Source organism: Drosophila obscura, unplaced genomic scaffold, assembly GCF_018151105.1.
Source record: "Drosophila obscura isolate BZ-5 IFL unplaced genomic scaffold, ASM1815110v1 contig_73, whole genome shotgun sequence".
NCBI classification, from domain to species: domain Eukaryota; kingdom Metazoa; phylum Arthropoda; class Insecta; order Diptera; family Drosophilidae; genus Drosophila; species Drosophila obscura.
The window spans coordinates 9178792-9202224 of NW_024542865.1; the positions used below are offsets into that span (position 1 = coordinate 9178792).

At 39.5% G+C, this 23433-nt stretch overlaps 1 protein-coding gene across 1 annotated transcript in view; it reads right to left on the reverse strand.

Moving 5' to 3' along the window:
* The window catches only part of LOC111068738 (homeotic protein female sterile), a 114826-nt gene extending 104135 nt beyond the window's left edge, over window positions 1–10691 (reverse strand). The window contains exons 1-2 of the mRNA XM_022358426.2: window positions 9926–10691; window positions 79–294 (exon numbers count right to left, since the gene is read on the reverse strand). The gene's annotated coding sequence lies outside the window, so the exon portion shown is untranslated. The remainder of the gene's footprint in view (window positions 1–78; window positions 295–9925) is intronic.
* Window positions 10692–23433: the final 12742 nt, after the last annotated feature.

Genomic DNA, 23433 nt, shown 5'->3' on the forward strand with positions numbered 1-23433 from the left:
GAGAGAGATATGTAGGGGGGTGTGGCAGGGGTCCTGAGACTCCTCTAGAGGCAACAGGTGGGCCGGCCTTCCACTTACCTTGAAATCTGTTTGTTTGTGTTTGGTTCTTCCTTCTTGCTTCTTCCTTGCTTGCCGCTACTCTGTTGCAGCTGCTTTTGCTTCTCTTCCTTGCTGCTCCTTTTCTTACGCCTCAAATCTTCTCTAAGGACCTGGCTGCATCCAACAGATGCGCATCCTTAAGAATTGACTTTTCTCTGCACCTAAGCGGTTCTCCACTCCACTCGTAAGTTCTACCTGCAAAAGGAAAGGACGCGTGGATCGTTTTAGTAAATTTGCATGAAAAATAAAACTAAATAAATAAAATAAATACATGCATATAAATAATAATAATATATAAATATAAATAATAATAAATAAATATAAATAAATAAAACATTTCCCACCTTAAAAAAAGCCTGGCATTTCACATTTAAATAAAATTAAAAAATGCCAAAAAAAATATGTGTACAAATTTGATTAAAAGACAAACAGTGACTTTCAATTGAGGTTGTTCCTTCTTTGTCATTTAATCTCATACTTATCTTTGAAATTTAAATAGTCTTAAATCATAAATAGACTCTAATATTAAAAAAGTGTCCTATTCCTATAATGGCCTTTTCTTAAAAAATAATGAAACCATACATTTTACATAAGATTCCTGTAATCTTAAGAGTCGCCAAGATCTGATGTCTTTTCAACAATAGTTCTGTACATGGGCTGTATCTCCTAGATATCCTACTTTTATTCAGCCCTTGTTTTACTTGTTAAGTAATGTTACAATATAACTTTGCATTCCATTTGCGATGTTTTTCAGCTGCTTTTTGTTTCTCTTTTAAGTCCACTTTAAAGCTATCTTTCAGTCTATGATTCACAAATGAATATTTATCATCATTTTACACGCATAAAAGCTCAGGAAATTAACACTTTTTTGATTGGCAAAACCAGTCCTCTATTCATTTTTCGTTCTTCGTTCGAATTGCTCCATTCGAACCTAAATTCCATTTATAAATCATGTACAGAAGATTTATAGATGAAAAACGACATTTTTTTTGCGTTTTATGTAAGTGGAAAAATCTTTCATTTTCTTGAATGAAAAATAAATGAACAAAAGCCAAAGGAAATGTATTAAAAACAAAAAATATATGATGGCACTAGATAATACTCCTCGAAGTGCCTTTATTTTGTTAAGCTATTTCGCATCCTTCAAATATCTCACTGAAAAAACCCTAGAAACCCTCAAACAAATATGTTTCCCATTGATAAAATCTCAAAACTTAATTGAAATATATTTCATTATATTCCTTTTGAATTTTTCCCCAAGTTAATGTCTTGCATTTGCTTCCCATTTTCTGGTTCCAAGGACTTCATTTAGTTGCATATACTCTCAGTTCTGTATCTGCTATCCTGTAAAAATGACTGTAAGAACTCTGCCTCGCCTCCCCTTGACACAAGACGGCGCAAAAGATACTCAATCGAATTAAAATGCATTCGAGTAGCAATGACACTGACACCCCCCACAACTTGCCACACCCTCTCCTCCATCCTCCTCCTTTGACCAAGCAAAAAAAAAAATAAGCAGAAGGCAAAAAGCAAAAGATACTTCGCCGCCGCACACAAAAGATACGAAAACGGCGGCCAACTTAAACTGTGGCAAAAGTTATTGTAACTTTTCGGCCGCCGCTGGCAAAGGCAATCTTTTTTGGGGTGTGGGAAGACAGAGAGGGGGAGGAGGTGAGGGAAAGAAAGAAGAGGGGCAGAGTGTAAGGAAGGTGCAGTAAGGCTTGAGGCAGTAAAGATGGGATTGAGGTAGCTTAGGGAATCATGGATGGATTTCCTTCCTTTATTTATTGCCCTTTCCAGGGTATATCAAATTCGTTTTCATTTCATCTTATCACTCCATTTCTCATTTAAAATTGTTTTTCTTTCATTTTCAGGTCATTTCCACACGAATAAATCATTTTAATGGGTATTTTATAGTCGATTATGACGGAAGTCGCCGTTTTTTTTGGGCTTTATTTTGACCTCAATTTTTAGTTCAATGCGTGACCAAACGGGGAGGGGATTGGAAGTGGAAGTAGTGGAAGAAGATGCTGCCGGAAGGTGAAAGAAAAAGAGAAGACTGCAAATAAAGGAGCAAGCAAGAGAGGGAAAGAAATGTAGGCTTGAATAGGGAAGAGAGGTGTGAAAGAGAGGCTTTTGCAGAGGGGTGAAGATGATGACGAGCAAATATTGAATTTCCCAGATTTATTTATACTATTCTTTCCTTGTCCAAAACCAAGTAATATTGCTCCATCCACCCTCAAGTGTAGGCATTCCCATTACACCATCAATATTAGTATTCCTAGCTCTACCATCGCGTATTTAGTAGTATTCCTCCCTACGTATCCCTCCTCGCGACAACTTTTGACTGTTTTATCCGCAAAATACAAGAACAAATTTATTTCTTTCTTTTATTTCTTTTGTTCTGGTGATGCCTCCCCCACCACCCCTCCCCTGACATAATCCCCTTCCCATCACCCTCACCCGCTACACATTTTTTTTACAAAGATGCTTTTTAAATGATTAAACGCTCCGAATTACCAAAAATTTCTGCCATGTCTCCTCTTTTTTTTTTTGGTTTGGTCTCAGGGCCAAGAAGTTTTGCTGCCGTTTTTTTGTTTTGGTTTTGTTGCTTTTGCTTCTGTTTTTATTTTTTTTTTTTTCTTCTTTTGGTTCTTTTTTTCTGCTGTCTGTTTCGCTTCTTTTTTTCTGCTGAGATTTCAGATTTCGCATGGAATGACATTACGCGAAGTCATGGTGGGGCGACTAGTGGGGAGGGGGGGAGGACCGGGGCCGCTAAATGTCACGCAGAGGGAACCCACTTCCCTCTCTTCCACAACAATAAATATTCCAACATTTTAGCCATCGATTTGCGTTTTGATTTGATTCTTTTTTTTGCATTTTAATTTGAGGAGTCATACAATTTGAAGAAACAAAATTAGGTGGAGAGGGATACTAAAAGATGAAAGAAGTTTTTGATTTTCATTTGATTGAGTTTTTTGTTGGTTCCTAGAATGGCATGGAAAACGAATGATTTTCGTGTTTGTTTATTTTTGAAGAAATTTTAAGTCTTTTTTTAAATTTTAAACTTTTTTTTAATAAATTTTCTGTTTAGAATAAAATTCTGCAAAATATTCGAGCACTTTTTTGGGTACTTTGGATAACATTTCCTATTTATTATGGAGATACATTTTTTGGCAATGGGAAATTTTTGATTGGAGATAAATAAGTTTATGGTATAGAAAAACTAGAAAAATTATAAAGAAGAGATGCTCCTCTTATAGTTTAACTGTTGTCGCAGATTTCTATTTTCCCTGCATTTCGAATTTACTTAAGAAAAACATGTGGCAAAATCTGACATCTAAATGAAATGGAAGAAAATAGTACTACCTATGGAAAATGGAAGCAGGAAAACCCCATTTTTCAACATTCAAAATTATTCAAAAAGTAAGACCACGAGACAGTGGAGCTGAGTTTTCCCCACATTTAATTTCCTTACATTTTCTTTAGACAACTATTTGTCTTTGTTTTTACACTTGTCGGACGCTGCCTGCCTGCCACAAAACGCTGCAAAAAGAAAAGCAATAAAAACTAATAAAGAACACAAATTAAAAAAACAATAAAAAAGCGAGGGAGACCTGAGGGGTTTTTGCTCACTGGGAAATGGAATGGAAAAATGTAGTACGAAACGAAGATCAGGAGGAGACAGAACGGCAGGTGAAGGAAAACTTGAAAATTTAAACTGAGTCTCAAGATATGTCTTTACATACCTATTCTGATATATTTCACTGCTAACCAACAGTTCAAATTCAAGTAAAAGATCACAAAAACTGCCCAATTTTTTTGTCTTTTAATTCCTTCTCTTATTCCGTTCTGATCAAGAATATCAATGGAATAATGTTAAGATTTGGTACCTCAAACTGATTTCTTTTCTGAAAAGAAGTCCTACGAATTCCAACCCAGAGAAGAACCTTTTTAATTTGTTCTTTAAACTGTCTTAAATCTATCGCTTGGGGATCGAAAATACAAGTATTTTTGTGCTCCTATGTCAGCTGTCGTTATGGGAGTTAAGTCAAGGAGGAAACTGTCATTTGTGTCGGGAGGGGGAGGGAATTATCAAATGAGAGGAGGAATGGTGGGAAGGAAATGATGGAAGGTGAGTACGAACGGAAGTAATGTGCAGTGGAAGGTAGTGCATACAAGTACATTGCATTATCTTGTTATTTTTTGCCAATTATATTTCATCCCACTTGATCCATGGATTTTGTAATCTCTTTTTTCTGCCACTTATTGGCGCACTTTACTCTCCCTTTTTGTACCAGCTTTTCTCGCACTAATTGCCGCACTTTACTCCCTACTTAAACCTCATATTCTTGCACTGCTCCAACTTCTTTTACATTTTTTATCCTCTTTTGATCCCCTTAGAAACTACACGAATTAAATGGGTATAAATTCGTGTAGTTTCTATCGAAGTTTGCCTTTTTAATTGAGTGAAAAAGGCAAGAAAGCGAGAACTTTTAAGATATTATATTTCCGAAACGATTTTTCAATCGAAATACAAGAAGCTGAGGGGGAAGAGAACTCTTATTTCTCGATTCAAAGCGTTTGATAAGCGGCTAAAAAAACAATACGAATACTGGAAAATTCTGGCTAAATGGCTGGCTGTGCCCACATACCCCTTTCCCCCTTTTCTCACTCTTCTCCCACCCGTTTTCACAGCACTCTTTTTTCTCCACAAATTAATTCTCGAAAATCGTTTTGTCATGGCTCTGTAGTTTTTTCTCACATGACAATTTTCGTCTCTCCCTTCTCTTCTCTGCTTTCTCTGTCTCTGTCTCTTTCTCTTTTTTGCTTTGTGCACATTCACGGTCAAAACCACTTGACCTCCCAACACACCCCCTCCCTCCTATACCTCAGTGACAGAGAGAGGGGTAAAGGAGGATAGGGGGGACACACTTGTCTTCAACTTTTTCTCTGAAAACAAAAAAATTTGAAGAAAATTACGCTTGAAAACAGAGCCACAAATGTCACAGGGAAATCATCTTTCTGGATGAAATAATTTTCAATTTTTGAGAGACAGCCTGAGACAGAGAGACAGAAAAGAGACTTCTCTTCTTTCGACCGCGTGAGAATGTTTGGGTAGAGAATTCTCTGAATGGAAGAAGTCAGTAAACCCAAAAATGTTTGCGGTTTGCATTCCAAAATCTTTTTTTTTTGTGGTTTGACAATTTAGCCAAATCTTGTATTCATCTTTCCGCTACTTTATATATTTTTTGTATTCTATTTATTCTAAGAATTTAGCTTCTATGTATCATTTCAGACCTATTTTTTTAATTGATTCCCCTAGCCGCCACTCTTTGGATTTCACCTGTTTTAATGGAATTTAGTCATATTTTATTGTAGTTTTAATTCATTTTTGTTATTCTTTGTTTATTAATATAGCCTAATTTTAATATTTGTGGTTTTACATATTTAATTTGTATTAATATCATAAAAATATATCAAGTATTTTTGTATTTTCCAAACGTTTTTTTTGTTTAATTTCTTTTAGATTTTTCCTTTTCCAAGGAATGTTTTATGCATAAAGGTACATATGGGCAGTTCCGCCAAAAGGTCCACCAGGCCAAAAATCATAAAAAGTCAATAAAAACCATTTTTTATATATCATTTTTCCGGATATTTTTTTCTAAATTTATTGAAGGGTAACTTATTTACTTTATTGACATATAATTTCATTAACTTTCATCCTAAAACCTATGAAAATAAGTTCACATTTTTGGTATTTTCTGGTATTTTTATAGAAATTTTTTCCTTTTACTATTATCTCTTAGGAAGAAGATGATTATTGATACAAGTTTTTCCTTAAATTCTTTCTAACATATTAAACTACCTAAAACCATTATCAGAGTGTTTGTCCAACCTCGGCTAACAGTATATTTTTAGGCTTTTATAATCGCGGAATTTGGTAACGTCACGCCAGTAACGTTCGCCAGATGCCTCCGCGGATTTTTAACAAAAAAGAGGAATAGTTTTTACATTTAATAAGTTTGAAAATTAACTCTTAATACTTTATTTATTAGCACAAAAAATGTTAAGCAGATAGCCCTATCCAATTCGCAGAGTTTTGATATTTTGTACCCAAACCTCGAAAACCACTTCTGTTTTATGTAACGCATTTTGACAAAAATCATTTCTATTTTTGGTCTTATAGCCACCAGTTCTTTTCATTAAGATCTCCTAAAGGTAATCTATAGGATTAAAGTCTGATATTCCATCAGGCCAATCCATCTGGGAAACTTCTTTGTCCAGGAACCATTTCTTGGTCAGTATTTAGGAGTGATTCGGGTCATTATCCTGATCGAACTACCACTTTAATGGTATTTCCTACTCAGAATTATACTGTCGAGTATATTTACATAGTCGGAGGCACACATTTTTTTCTATATCCAAAGTATTGGACCAACAACCGAATGGATAAAGCATCCCCACAACATTATGTGCCCACCACCATGCATACCCGCTTTAACAGAATACCTGGGTCGTGAGAAGTAGTATTAAAATGCCTTATATGAAGTTCCCCAACAAATATAAGCCCATTTACCTTAGTTTCATATGACTTTAACACATTTTTGTAACTTGGACGACCCAAATGCACCTTCGCGAAATTTACTCGGTTTCTAAACTTTTTTTGGAAAGTAGTGTTATATTTTTTGAGCTATATGACCTTTTTAATTGACATAAATCAGCCTATTCCTTATAGTACGACTACTAACCCGTGCTTTAAGAACATTTTTCAGATCTATCAACGAGAGAAAGGGATTTTTTTTGGATTTTCGAACAATGCGCCTGTCGAAATGAACCCATGTTGCGGGCTTTCATAAGCGTGTGTCTCGCTATTTTTTGTAGTAAATCGAAGTAAACACTTTTTTAAATCCATTTTAGATATGTGTGACCATCTGAACTTGTGTGGCCTTCAGTTTTTAGATTTAGGATATGTTTTTTTTAATATCCCTACAATATACTCCACGACCCATTCTGAACCGAATAATAACAACAACAAAAACGGAATCCTTAGGAATAGGTATTTCATATCTTCTTTTGTCTTTTGGCGATAATATATTACCTAAATAATTCGATTTTAACCGTTTTATTACAATATAAGAACAAAATTGGAATGCGTTTCTATTATTTTTTCCAAGACAAAAACGTGATCTTCCTACAAATTAGTGTACCTAGCTTATAATTTGTACGAAAGGAGCCCAAAAGAGAATCCAAAGTAAACACCCATTATCCTGACACTAAGCACAGTTGTTTTTATTCAAAAAATTTGCTCCAAAAATGAAATATTTGGTTTCAAATTTGAATGCGCATGCCGTTTCTATTATTTTTTCCATCACTGTATGTACAGTGGTATCCCCCCCCTGCCCCGCCACACATGTCACGTACCAAAACCGGAGCCGGCGGCCGCCCGACGAGTGTGAGCGAAACCCCCGCGCGCAAGACTGGGCAACCCGGCCGGCTAGCCAACGCCACCCACGCCACGTGCGCCGGGGCCCCGGGCCGCGGGCCAGAAACCCCTAAAACAGCGGCAGGGTGGCACCGGTTAACCGGACGCAGAACCCCCCGCCACCACCCCCGGCCAGAAGACAGCCGGCGGCCCCCCCCCCCCAAGCAACAGAGGTGGTACGCGGACCAAACTGAGACCCAAAACAACAACCAGCAAAGCCGCCGGCCCCACTGCGCACGAGGCCCTGACCGGCCCAACGGCCAAGTCACCCTGCCGCCCCGGGAGTAGGCCGGTCCCCCCACCCCCCCAAAACAGCCAAGAATAATAAGGCCCCCCAGACCAGGCCGCCCGCCCACGCCCAAAACAGCCGCCACCAACAATAACAACCGTGGTGCAAATAGTGCATAAAAATAAAACCCACCACATGCACGGGTAGGCTAAAGTCATAAATAACAGAGAGAATGCAATGTAATGGAGTCAGTTAAGACCCAGCCCAGGCCCGAAAGCTAGATCCAAAAGGGAAGTGGAGGCGGCCATCAGAACACAACTGTATATATATATTTTTTTTTTTTCTATTTGTTTGCCATTTGCCTTTTCCCTTTTATCTGTACTTTTTCTGCCCATTGTCATATACATATTTTCATTCTACTATTTCCATATCTTTATGTATTCTTTGCATTTCTTTTATCTACTTATTTTTCTACAGTTATTACTTCTTTATATTTTTAGACGCCATTTCCTCATCTTTATCTGTGGGGAAAGTGACCAAGTGTTTCTTTTGTATCTCTAATTTTTTACTGTTTCTTCATATTCGATTGCGCATTATTTCTATATAATTTTATTCTCATGTATTTCCTCTATTCTATTCTTTCCATACATATGTTTTTATCTTCTAAATGTTTGATCCATTTGCAATTTTAATCATTATCCAAATCTTGTGGTATTTCTCGCTGAGGAAACACTCTTCTAAATCTCTCTCTCTCTCTCTCTCTGTCGCTACTTATACTTCGCATCATTTCATTTAATATCTTTTCATCTCTAAGATATCCTCTCCATCTATCTCTTTCGTTCGCGTTCTCTCTGTTGTTCCCAAACTGATTTCCAATTTCTTCCGGGAATCCACAATCCACATTCTTCTTCCCATAGATCCGTCCTCCTCTCCTCTCCAGTCGCTCCACAATTCCCACAGCTTCTTCTCTTCTTTTTTATTTGTGGTTCTACCGTTCTGTTTATTCCGTTTATATCTCCTTTGTTTTTGTTTTTATTGTTTTTACGGCATTCTTTGGGAACCTTTTTCACCGTTCCGTTTCCTCCCGAGAGAGCGAGAGAGAGTGAACGACATCTTCTTAATTACGTTTAATGTGAATGTTAAGTAACTTTTTTTTTTAACTATAATTTATGTATTTTATAAATTATTGCAACAGTTTATCTTTTGCTCTTAGCGAGATCTCCTCTGATTCCCCTTCATTCATTCCCTTTTCCCTAAAGAGAATTCTTCTCTTTCTTTTCCTTCCATTTTTTCCACAAAAAATTCCCATTTTACCGAAAAAAATAGACATTTTCTATTTAGATTTCCGCTTAATTGGCATTCGAATTGGCGCTTGTGGCTCATTATCCCCTACTCCTCTCCTCTTCTACTCTGGCTGTCTCTCTTATGCAACACATTGACTGGCACTTAACCTGCCACATTCCCCTTCCCCCGTGCCCTGAATGCACTAGTCCCCCCCTCCATCATTTAAATGTCAGGCACTTGGCGCGCTAGAAACTAAAACTAAAACTAAAATCATTTACCTCACAGCCAAAGAGAGACAGAGAGGGAGAGATAACCACAAAACAGGAACCGAGGCTTGCGGGATACCCTATGAAAAACCAGTCATTTCAATTCGAATACCCATGAGAGTTTATGCAGTTTATACAGGTTTCAGACAAATTTTGAAAGAATATAAACATTCGATGTGCATGCATTTCGTCGACCCAAATAGCTGATCAAAATCGTAATGCCCTTCGCCTACAAAAGAAAAGGGTACCCTAACGGACCCACTGCAATGCAAAGAGAGACAGAGAAACAGCAGAGCAGCTTGATCTGCACAACACAAATACACACATGGCCGTACAACGGGCCATACACACGGGCATAGAGCAGGTAGCAGCAGCAGCCAGGCTGCAGAGATCTGCATCTGTTTCTCTCTCACTCGCTCGCTCGCTGGCGCAAAATGCAAGTGAATGGCACAACACACGCACACACACACACGCACACACAGCACACACAACACAAAAGCAATATTACGGTTACTGTTTCGTTTTTCCATCTACTTCTTCATATGTTTTGTGTTCTCCTACCTTTTCTTCCTTCCTCGAAAATTTCGGTAAATTTTGCAACTTTTTGTTTTGTTTCTTGTATTTCTTGCACACTTTTTTTTACTTCTTTTCGGCCTCTACTCTTTTCTTTCTTGCACTTTGAATATTTTTCCTTTTGCTTTGATCTTGGCTTTGGATTTTGGCTCTCTTTATTCTTGGATTTCTCTTTGGAACACTTTTACACTTCTTTTTGTTGGCAATTTTTTTTCGCAGGAGCACAAGAAAAAAATAATAAATGCTATATTTTGTTGTTGTTTTCGCGGCGTTTTTCGGAGCGATCGGATCGAATGGAGAGTGGTGTGAGTGAGAGGTCTATCTTCCTTCCCGATAAAAACGCACAAACTCTTCTCGAATTATTATATATTTTGTTTGGGTTTTCGACAAAAAAATACGGACAATTTTCAAAGGAAAGAGAACCGGTTTTTAAATAATTTCTCCTTTACACACACACACACACGCGCGCACACGCACACGTACACGGCACGTAAGAGGCAGCAACAGCCACGAGAAATTCACGACGAGTTTTCTGAATTCAGAAAAAAATTCGACACGTTGTTTCCTTCCCGAAAAATTTGTGAGATTTGTGAGATACATTGGGGCGGCAAGGCCGTTCTTTCAAATACGCCCGCCCTCAGATGTTGCTGTGGCTCGGACACATGTTGCGTGGCAGCGAGCGCGTGCTGCTGATGCAAAAGAGAGGTATGGACAGCAGCGAAACGGGCCAGAAAATACGACGCATGCCAGGCTAGGCTCACCCTTTTCGTCCAGCGTACTTTTAAGGTTTAAAACTTCATGGCATATTGTTGATCAAACACGGTGGGGTGGGGTTCCTGGTATCTTGCAGTGTTGCTGGCGATATTTTCCCCTGTGTTCCATACCTTGTCAAGGCCCAAAGGTTCGAGTCGCGGCTCGACAGCTCAGTTTTGCGTTTCAGGTATGAGCTCTCCAGCAACATTCGTGCTTGGAATTGAATGTACACCCTGTTTGTATACCCTGTGTTCTATTGTCAGAGCATTGAAGCACAAATTATATAATAACTTTATCTGACAGAAATGTCTAGAAATTAGAACCGGGAATTTTATTACATTGGCGACTCTGAAATTAAAACCTGTGGTTCTAATATATGAAAGAATTTTTTGAATAACTGCACAGTTTTGGTTTTGGGTTGACTTAAAAAAAGAAATGGGAGTCCCCGAGCGATTCGTGGTGTGTACATTTCGGGCACGTGCATGTGTAATTTGATTCGCTTGTAGACATTTATGTTAGTTGATGACTGAAGTTCAAATGAAAATTAAAAAGCTAAATTTTAAAATTTTAAAATAGCTAAAATATTTTTCTATGAATATTAATGGGTTTTTCTGCGATATGCATTTCACCAATATTAGAAAATTAATTTTCCAAGGGTATTCAAATGTCCCATACGCTTTGGAACAGGGTGTGTGGGCACAGTAAGGTAGCGTCCAGCAACATTTAGCATGTTGCTAACATGCTGGCAAGCACAACCTCGTTGTCGTAACACTCCTTCCCCACAAGAATGCGCAACATTGGTATGTTGCCTTAAGTTCGAGTTGGATGTTGCTTCAAGCTCAAATTGGACATAGTTTTATTCTGTTTCAAGAAAACTCTTTTAATTAATCTAAATAAAAGTAATATTTATTGAATTATTAGGATAAAAGAATATGGATAAAGCACTGGTATGGAAAAGGAAGTCGACGGAGTTGAACAAATGCGTTCGAATAGGTTCGATGTTGCCTGTGGTTCGAGTTGCGGTTGCGTTTTGTGGAATGTGTTTGAATGTGGTACGAAATGCAGGGGCAAAACGAAAGACTTTAATTGTATTTTATTTGAAGGGAAAAATGGTAAGGCTGCTGGGAAAACACGAAAAACTGCTCTTGCTGCTCTTTTTGAACCGGTTCAACAGGATGCAAGGAAGTGGAACAACAACAAAAGAAATGATTGCAAGCAAAAGGAGTTGGTTGCCCAGAAGAGTTCTCTCTCTCTCACTTAGAAACCAACCTGACAACAAATTTCAGACTCCCCTCTTCCACGAACCTATACATCTCACTCTCTCTCTATCACTCTCTTTCTTTAGTTGTTGTAACGCGATAAATGGCAAGCAACAACAACAACCAAAACATCGAACCTGCTGAGAACCGGTTGAGGTTCGCTCTGGCCCAAGGAATGCACAACCAAAAGAGAGAGAGAGAGAGAGACAACAACAGCAGCAGCAGGCAGCAAAATGCAATGCAATCCAATGAACAACAAAAAAAAATAGCAAAAAGAAACAGCAACAACAACAAAGGGAAATATCAAAGTGGTTTTTGTTTTTGGTCAGTCACCCCCCCACCATCGCCCTGCCCGTTCACAGTGCAAAGCAAGAGAATGACATAAATCTGCGTGGAACAAAAGACTCGAGCAACGAACGTGTTGCAACCGATGGAAAAAACATAGATGAAGTGATGGAGGGAGGGAGGTAGGGAGAGGGTTCCACTGCAACTGGATTACTGTTACACCAAAGCCAATCTTGCGGGTTTTGGGGTTGGGGTTGGGTGTGGGAGTGGGATGGATGAATGATCCAATCGGTTGGGTGTTGGTGGGAGAGTGATCCAAGAGCAACAGAGTGGGTGGGGCAGAGGGGAAAAGAGTGGAAGCGCTATCGATTCGTAGGGTAGGGAAAGACAGAGAGAATGTGTTTCAGACCGAAGAACGGGTCAAATGTTGAGTGGTTGGTGCTGGGTCAAACCTCTACCACCCACCGCGCACCCAAAAAAAGTTAAGTGTGCTGGACTTTGAGAGGAACTTTAGCTATAGGGTTATAGATGCAGATGCATTTTTTTCCATCGGTTAATTGCCATTCAATTTTGTGATTCAACCGGTAAAATTAATTTGTTGCTTATTTTTTAATTTAAACCAAAAGGCAACGATATTTAGCAACCTCCGCTTGTATCTTGGAGCTGATGGAGGCGCCGCCCAATCCACTTCCTCCAAGAGAACCCTGCTAGCCCTGAGAAATGCACGCAAATGAAAGGCTTAGCGACAATCAAATTCAAATGAAGCAACGATTTTAGCCAATGGTTTTTTCGCTGCACTCTGCATTCCCTGAACTCTGATCTTTATTGTTTTGTGGAGTTCGAGTATGTGCCAGTCGTTTTGTTTTCTCATTGTGTGGGGCCGCGATCTCTGGCCGCCAGTTCTGTCGTTTAGCTGTTTATTTTTTTCGCTTTTCTTTGGCCACTTAGAAGCCGGCAAACAAAACACTCGAAACCCGAAACTCGAACCATGAAAAATATGACCCAAAAAACGTAAGACACAGCCACAGCGCAAATGAACAGCGAACGAAAAAAAAAAGATAAATGAAAAATAAAACAACCACAAAATAAATAAGACAAAAATTATGCAAAGCGCAGACAAATGCGCAAATTTGAAAAATGCCACAGCAAATGGCAGCTGCGCTTCGAGGCGCCTCCCCTGCCCCGACCAAAAAGTGCGGGTGTTACGCGGGAAACCCAGAAGAACTGCCATTTGAGATTGTTTTTTTGGCTTGCAGTCATGCAGAATCGGTGATACTCTACTCTATCTATCCTTCAGATCCCCTTCACTGCCAAGCTGCACTGGGAGAGAGATACTGACACGGCAGGGTGACACATTGGGAGAGAAAGAGAGGGAATGGCACTGCTAAGCCACACTGGAATAGTGAGATAGAAACTTGTAGCAGCTTCATGAAGTTACCTGTTCTACATAAAATTTTCTCGATTTCCATATGGTTTCCTCCTAGCGGATATACCCCATCTATTGCAGATCTGTTGTTACCTCAACATACAAAAAAAAAAACCAACTTAAATTTTAAGTCACGGGGCAACGGCGGCGCTTGACTTAGGCTAATGGGTCCCCCCATTCGTTGAGTTTTTTTTTCCTTTGGGAATGGGTTTGGGCTAGCTTTTGGCTGGGGGTCTGGTGCGGGGGCGGGCCGACAAAAAAGGGCGTTGCTGCTGCCGCTGCCAATGCCGCTGTTGAACAAATATTACTCATGGGCCACAGAGTGGCTGTGGCTGTGGCTTTGGCTGTGGCTTTGGCTGTGCCTGTGCCGTGCCGCTCTTGGCCCGGCCTGGCCCGATCATGTTCAACAGCATAGCTAACACCCAAGAACAACGTGACGAACAACGAACAACGAACAACGAAACAAGCGAATGGGCTACGGCTACGGCAAATGGAGGCCCCAAAGTTGATTTCAAGTTTTGGCTCAGAGCCGCTGACTGATTGTCAGGGCACGATAATGAAATAACAATTTTGTGCTATACCCTAACCGACCGGGGATTGTGGCTTTTGTTGGGACGTTGCACTTGAAGGGAGAAAATTGGAATGGCATTCGTTTATGGGAAAATTTGTGCAGCGTCTCCGCGTATAGGAATAGGAATATAGGAATATATCCATTGGGATGTGCTACCCATCACGGAAACGATTTAATGGAACACTGAAACTGAAACTGAAACGATTGAATTTATGTACAATATATCTCTCAATTAAGCTCTTTAACCTTTAACATATGGAGATATATGTATGTATGTTTATTCAAGACCCAAATATAATTTTAAACGAATTTTTAAATATTTTCAATCATATTTCGGATATTAAATCTTTAATTTTTTAATTAAATTTAATCTTTTAATTTTTGCGCAATACATAAACCTCTCTTAGTATTTATTTGGTATATTTCGTATTTATTTTAGTTTTATTGGTATATATATTTTTTAGTATTTATTTTAATTTCTGTAGTATTTTCTTACTCACGTTTATTTATTTTTTATTTTTATAATTAATTTAGTTTTCGTTAGTATTTTGAGTAATATTTTTCCACTATTGATTTATTATTTTTATAGTATTTTTCTATAAAAATCAATATTTTTGGGATATATTTAGAATTTTTGTTAGTATTCTTTATTTGTTTGGTATTTCAATAATTTAATTATTATTATTTATTTATAATTTTACGAAGCTCTTAAATGGAAATTTGCGTACTGCAAAGGGTATACACGATGCTTCTGTCGCCAAAGAAGTCAGGCCCTTCTTTATGATTTTTTAATGGCAGTGACTGTGGCTCTGCTCTCTCCCTCTTTCCCTGTGACTCTGCGTATGATATGTGAGTACGAATACGAATACGAATACGAATATATTGTATGTGGCATAGTTTCTTGAACGAAAGAGCAGAACGTGCAGCAACGCAATGGGCATTCCTCATGTGTTATTTTTTTTCTTCCATCTTCTGTTTTGTCAACTTTGTTGTTGTTGGGGGGCTCTGGTCTTTGGTCTTTGGCTGTGGCTGTGGCTCCTCTTTAGAATGCAAGAGTGCGCGCCTGCGCCCCCAGACTATGGCGAATGTGGTATCATAATCATATTATTTATGATTGTATTTGTTTTGTATGTGCCACACAGCAATGAGGCAGAGGCGGGGGCAGGGGCAGGGGCAGAGCTCCATCACCGATTCTCTGGCAAATGTGGCAATGTAATTGCCGTTTTGTGGTCTCCACACTGGCTGTTGGTTGTTGGTTGTTGGTTGTTTGTTGTTTCTGTTGTTGTTTTGCTGTGTGGCTCAGGCATCTTTTGTGTGCCACTCACTTCACTTCTTTTCACTTCACTTCGGGCCACATCAACTTCAACTTCAAAATGGATTGTAGACTGTGGTCTGTGGACATACAATACTGTGGCGACTGGCCACAAAAGGGGCAGCTCCAATGGAGCCCAGGGATCGTTGGTAGAGAGCATGTGTTTTTGCCATTTTCAAGGGCACTCAGTGTCTCCCACTGAATGTTGAAGGGGGGGAGAATGAGGCATGTGAGGCATGGGGAGGCATGACTGTCCAACCCGTTGAAATGCTTATCGATCGCTCGGACAAGAAGGCCTATGAATCATTTGTCAATTGTTCCACAAACCCAAACTGAAAATGCAAATTGCTTTGGCTGCCCCTCTCACTGCCCTCTCTTGCGTTGAATAAGCCTGTGAATGAGTGTGCACAAGTGTGAATAAGCATGTGAATACACCAGGCAATTGAATTGAACAGCAAACTATTCAATTCTGCAGGAAATCGATCTTCAGGTACAACCTGAATGTTTTCTCTAGCCCAGCAGATCCAACGATCGTATGATCGATTCATTCCTTTCTATGAATAAGTGTTTGAATATGTTTCAAAAATGAGCTAAGCAAGGAGTTCAAGTGCAGATTTATTCAGATTATGCCAGTCCTTTTACCACAGTAATTTCCCATAAGTGAACGGACACACATTCCCACATTCGGCCACAGCACTTTGTATACTGAAACCTCTACGTATTCTGTAGCTTTTCCCCAACAAAGTAAGCTAAGGTTTCAACTCGTAGAACAAAAATTCACCTACGGAATAAAGTGAACCAGTTGCAGGTCGCCGACAATAGGCAAATCGATGCAGTGGCCTGGAGGATGGAGGATGACGAGGTGCACATTGAGATAACTGACCGCAGCCTGGACCTACAGCAGGGCCCATGTGAAAATTGGCCGCGTCAGGAGATGCTGTTCAATCATTTAATGGTGTGTGCTGCACCACAGAATAACCATCGCTCCCTTTGGACACGTGGCCTCCAAGTACATCAAGCAAATGTTGAGGAAGCTGATTGGGAGGATAGATTGATGGTAAAACAAGATACAATACTTGCCATAATTAAATTTCCAGATATAACCCACATAATTTAAGTCTTCATATAAGTTCAGAATTTCTTTTAAGCTTTTATTTCTATTAGAGCAATTTTTAAATTAAGTTCTAACTACTTCAAAATTGTTGTCATAGAGTTTAAGATGTGGATTTTCATCAGCTATAAGCCGACTTGCTGTGTGATATTTCCTGGAATAAACTTCTCATAGTGCAGGTGAAAGATATTGTAGACTTCACTGTTGATATATTTTAACGATTAGCGAAATGCGCTTTCCTTGATCTGAGTGAGGGTCTACAAAGAGTAATTTAATTTATGGCAAGATCTTTGGAAAATTATGGGAAATATGCAACACAGCAGAAATGAAAGAAAGGGATGGGAAGGGAAGGGAAGGGAAGGGAGAACGTGGAGAGGGATCGAAGAATTGAGAGCTATGCAAATATGCATGGGCCGATAACGGAGCCTTGAGGTTGCCTGCCCCAAGCAAAAGGTTGCCACCATCATGGGAGAACTTTTTCGATCTCTCTCTCTCTGTGTCTGTGTCTGTGTCTGTTTTTGTTGGCCAGAATTCATTTCCATGGCTGCACAGACATAGATTGAAGGCCGCCGAGCAATGCATAGAGATAACTTCGATTCCAATTTCGACTCCAACTTCGACTTGCAGCTTGGCTGGAGCTTGAAGCTGAAGTCCAGGCCGTGGTCAATGCTTGTTGCTGATGGCATCATGCTGTTCACAGTGGACCACTAACAAAAACAACAACAACAAAACACAACACAACAAAAAAAAACGAACAAATATTTTCGGATGCAAAGCATTTTCGAGAGACAAAAGTCGTTGAGGAGGGATGGGGTAGGGGAGGGAAGGGGAGCAACAGCAGATCTCTGTGTGTGCATATTGGGTCCACTCCATGGCCCTGACCATTGCACAGTGGGCGCCTCCGCCGATGCCGCAAATTAAAAACACATTTCCCAAAACAAAGCGCACAAAAAAAAAAAAAATTAAATTACAATTTTAATTGTCTTGATAAATTTCGACTCAAAGTTTGAGCCGCAGCAAATTTTTTCAGTCGCCAATCAAAATGTTCGCCAAAAAAGTTTTCGTTTGCCATGCCAAACATTCCATTTCGGTTGGAATTTTGGGTAAAAATGTGTAAATATACTCATAATACAAAACAAACCCAAAAAGAAGCAGCGAGTATGATATGAAAGGGGGAATTAAATTCATTTGGAAATAAATACACCTAATTAATAAAGGCAAATCAAATTTGTGACTTCATTTAAGTTGAAAAATGTTTGGCAGTAATTAGCAAAGCAAAGGTAGCAAATATACTCATAATTAAACATTAAACATAATAATTTAGACAGAAAGAATGTTCTGTGCGCGATGAAAACTATTAATTGGAGACCACAATCAGTGAGCAGAGTAGAGGAATAAACTGGAAGCTAGAATTATATGCATAATATTAGAAAAGTGCAATTCAACTCAATTAGGAAGCTTGCTATAGAAATAAATATGAATAGAGATTGAATAAATTGGATAGAGAAAGAATGTTCGCAGTAAGCATTAATATATGCTCTATCCCAGTGAGACTTTTACGCGTAAATGCATCACAGATCGAACTTTTTTCTATCATTTTACCTGCCATATTCTTTTCTGCTCTTTCTTGCTTGAAAGCACAGAAAAAAGAAGGAATACATAAGAAAAAATCATACAGCAATTCCAAAGAAAATACTGGTAACCCATTAATTTGGGTCTTAGCCAAGCGACGTGCCCAAATACTTCTACTATTGTGCGATCTATGCATAGCGAAGATCTTTCAAATGCCAAATGACGATTCAAAGCACGTACAAGATTGCTAATATTTCAAAACAATTTCCCTACCAGATGAAACAACAATCCCTAGAATAGATGTTTGAATGTTGCTTGTTGGGGCTACCCAACCACTGTGATGCAGCACTGCTCTGTCCCCAATCCATCCCCCCGCTGCGGTGGTTCGTTCGTGTAATGCGATTCAATCAATCCGTTCATCGCAATGTTCTTGAGCTTTGGAGTTTTTCGACCGCCGCTCTCCGCCAGAGTGAGTCTACGGTGATCGGTATCGTGGCTGCTGTGATCTTGGCCTCTTTGGCCACTAGCCAACAACCAACCGCCAACAGCCACCACTAGTTGTCCCCTCTACCCATAAAGCCGCCAGGTTGTACTTCTTAGTACTACCTGCTTGAAAAAGTGATTCGTTTCTTGTATTACTTACGAGTATTTTCATGCCTTTTCGAGGCACATTAAAATACACACACAAATATTCACTTAGTTCTGGTACGGACTCTCACTTAGCTGAGGATCGCAGCGACTCACTTGGGATTGAGTCACGCCCACTAAAGCTACTATATGATTATCGGGTAAATTGTATAATTTACTCCATTAAAGTGAGTGGCAGAGACAGAACAGAGACAGAGAGAGAGGGAGAGGGAGAGGCTGCTGCTTCACCTCACCTGTAGTTTTGTATGTTTTTTTTAAGTTTTTTTTTTATTCATTCAAAGCCGCCAAGCAAGTGCTCCAAATTTGCTTTCCGTTTCGGTTTAGTGAATGGAACATAAAACATAAATAAACTGAACCGTAGCGTAGCCCCAAAAAAGTCAAAACAAAACGAGATGTGTTGTTGGTGTGAACGTGTAAACACGAAGCAAATACATCTGAAAAATGGAAAACAAAAATCGTGAAAAATAATATAGAGAGGTAGAGAGATCGTCGGAATAATAATTTTTGGGATAACTGCAATATTTACACAAATGTGAACGTTTCCTTGATCAATATAAAATGTACAAACGAATGATGGTCTGTCTCTTTGATGAATAGAAAGGGAATAGGCGAAGCCCTGGAAGTAACTTACCTGCTCAGAAATATCTTCAGTTTCGAAAAGATCTTTCATTAAAGATCGGATCACTGTGCAAACTTACCACTGAAAATATCAGTCAGAGAACATATAGTCTTTGAAGATGTTCAAACATAGCTCAAGACGTTTTTGTTTCGAGACCTGAGTCTTAATTTTTGCCATTGCTATTACTTTTAAGTATTAAGTATTGTATTGGGGTTTTTGTGGTATAGCCTAGTACTCAGATCCGAAAAAACACCTCGCGAACAGAATCAGGGTTGATATTCGTATGAAACCGGGCACAAACTGTTTTCAGCTGCTGCTGCTGATAGCACTAGTCAATACGACATTTAGGCTGTGGCCCAAAATGACTTTTTCTTATAGATTTCGGGGTTTAACATTTTTTAACGAACTATGGTTTTTTTTATGGTTTAGTTTTTTTAAAGAATTTTTTAAAATCTGATATTTTTTTAATGTTTTTTTTTTCAGAGGTAGTGCTTTTATTTTGCAGTTCTAAAAAGCTAAAAAATGCAGCTATAAATCCGACCCAGAATCTTTGATCCTGCAGCCTGGAAGATATTAAGATTTCAACTTCAAATTTCATAATTTTTTTGCGGTATAATTTCCCGAAATTTTGACTTTACAAACTCAGGAAAAGTCGAAAAAAAAATAATTCAAGGCATGCATTTTTAGTTTTAGTTAGACGCATTAATTAGGTGTCGTTTAAGGTATTGTTCATTAAAATCTATGGATAAACGGTCAACTTGCAGCCGTTTGACCAAAACGAGTCAAAACTAATTTTACCTGAAATTAGTGCTTTTATTTTTCACATAACTTAAGTATCTTATATCTGGTTGCTAAGAACTTTGCTGTTCTCAAAAATGCATGCCAAGAATTATTTTTCTTCTCCCGAGTTTTTAGCATCAAAATTTAAAATAAGGGGTCGTTTGTTCTCGCTTCTTTTTAATTTAAAAAAAAAAAAACAAAAATTCTGAAATTTGAATTTTAAAGCTTAATATCTTCCAGGCCTTAAGCTGCAGATACAAAGTATCGGGGGTTAGTCCTTATAGCTGCATTTGCCAACTTTTTAGAACTACAAAATTCTATGCAACCAGAACAAATAGGTACTTATGTTATGTGAAAAATAGAAGCACTACATCTGAAAACAAATTTAAAAAACACCAGATTTTAAAAAATTCTTAAAAAAAAAAATATACCATAAAAGAAACCATAATTCGTTAAAAAATTTTAAGCCCTGAAATCTATAAGAAAAATTCATTTTGGGCCACAGCCTAATTGTTGTGTTGACTAGTGTAGTCAAACACATTTCCTTGGCAAATTAATATTGGGGAACCCAGGATATGCCTGGGGAAGAGCGACACCAGCCAATGAAGTGCATTTTATTAACTTTAAGCAAAACCAAGCAGCTGTCTGAGCAGTGTAACCGTATGGAATGAAGAGCTCTGGTCACACCTCTGGTCACACCACTGGCCTCTAGAAGAATATATGACATATTTTTGCTAGCAAACAGTTCTTGGATCTGAGTACTAGGCTTTAACTTAAGTAGTACTTAGTTGTATTTTTTTTTGGAAAATGTTGGTATCTTTAGATTTATGGTAGTATATTTGATAGTTGTTGGTTTCAATATTATTTTAGTATATTTATTAGTATTTTTTTTAGTTTACGTAGAATATTTCTAATACAGGTCGTATTTGTAGGTATTGGATGGTATTTTTAGGATATTTAGTGTTTTTTGTATGGTATTTTCAGAATTTGTTCAGTATATTTAATGGTATTTGTTCGTATTTTTAGTAAAGGTACATTTATGTTGGTGTTTTCAGTGTATTGATATAAAATAGTTAGTGGCATTTGTTGGTATTTTCAGTATTATTTGTGTTTAATCATAGCTTTGGTTGTTCCCTTCCCTACACAGTCATGCCCATTGGGAAAACCCGATCTCCATGCGCCTCGATGTAGCATATAAATCAAAAGGCAAACAATTATAAATTCTTTGACTCGTTTCCCAGACAATATGTGGTGCCCCCACTACTCGATATCCCCTCCTTTAGCCTACGATTATGTCTTGGCTTAATTGCTGTAAATGTGGAGTTGGAGTTGGAGTCGCAGTGGCAGTGGCAGTGGAAGTTGCAGTTCCAATTGCCTGCCCATAGTTGGGTGTTGGACATACAGTCGCACACAAAAGCATGCACACGCGCACGCCATGTGGACACTGTGTGGCGTGGCGTTTTGTGGTGTGGTGCGGTACGGTGTGTGGATTGTGTCGCAGTCTGAAGTTGTCTAAAATTTGACAGTTGTATGAGATTTATGACGCCGCACACTCGATCATATTTGACTTAATTGACAGCGGCAGCCACGACAAACTGCCATCGGCATCTGTCAAGAGTCACAGCAGCTAGCAGCCAGCAGCCCAGCAGCCCAGCAGCAGGAGAATGCAACAGAGTAGAGAGGCAGCAGCAACGATAAGACTGCCTGTTACATGATACGCTTTACAACGATGGCTTTTGAAGCCTTTCACCAATGCATTTCCCCAATGGGAAATCCTGATCTCACGTTCCATCGCTAGGAAAAGATTTCGCCAGCAAAAGACCAACTTGATATTCGTGTGTACAGCGTTTCGATTAGTGTGAAAAAAGCGTCGGTGGAAAACGTTTTGCATAGCAAAAGCATCTTAGCAGCACAGAGTAGACGCTCGGGGGAGTGTGTGTGGTGAGCGGGAGGGGCAGCGGCAGCAGGTGTTACATCGTCTCTTTGCTCTCATTTTTGTAAATGCTCTTTAATTGTGACCTCAAAAAGGTGTAAGATGTCACACACAGTGCCCCCCCTCTCCAGCTGTGCGTCCATCCAGCTGTTCCACGATGCTCATCATGAGCTCTTCTTCCATCTAGCCCGCCCTCTCACGCTTCAGAGAAATCAATTAGAAGGCAGCAGCAGCAGAATTAGCGGAGAAGAGTGCAGCGCAGTCGGCAGCAAAGAGAAGGAGAAGCAGCAGCAGCACCAGCAGCAGCAGAGTGCAATAGTCTGAGAGAGGCAAGCAGCGTCTTTGTTTTTGTTGTCACTTTGCTCTCATTAATGTTGTTGTTTAATTATAACCCAAAAGAAAACCTGTAATTAACACATTTTTACCTTCTGCTCGCACCACACACACACACACACTTCTCTTTTCCCTTTCCCCCGCCCCACTCTTCAAACCTCTCACGCATCATAGAAATCAATTACAACGAAATCTGATTTCTTGCTGTTGTTCTGCTTATCTTTTTGGGTCTCTGTCGGCCGCATCGTCTCTGCCGCCGTCCAAGGTATGTCCAATAAAGGTGTATGCCTTCGAGGCTGTGGTAGAGAGCAATTGAGGGTTATTAGGCAACTGGTGCATCCGATTAGGGGGAGTGCCTGACCTTCTTATTCATATGCCTTGTCCAGCTATCATCTGTCGCTGTCCTCTGCCTCTCTCTGCCCGCCCATGCACGTGACACTTGCAAGTGGGAGTGGGAGCGGGAGAGAGAGAGCGAACTGGAGTGGGTAGTTGGCGAGAGGCGGGGGAATGGGTGCTAACGTTAGGGTTACTGCACTTTGGCTAAGTGCGTCCGCGGGCTGCCTGCCGCAGCGATGCCATCGACAGCGCCTGTGAGACAGCATCGAGCAATAAAAATAATAAGTGGGAGCGAGGGGGGATGAGCGCAGATCGCTGGCAAAAGCCAAGTAACGGTTCTATCTCGCCCAGCACTGTGTCCCTGTCCCTGTCCCTGTTCCTGTCCCTGTCGCACATGCCATAAATTGGACACATTGTTGATAAAGCGCAACTTTATATGTTTTATATGAACCGCTTCATATCTCTCTCTCTCTCTCTCTCTCTCTCTTTCTCTCTCGGACTCAGCCAGACGACGATACCATCATCATTATTGTCATCATCATCGTCGTCGTCAGGGCC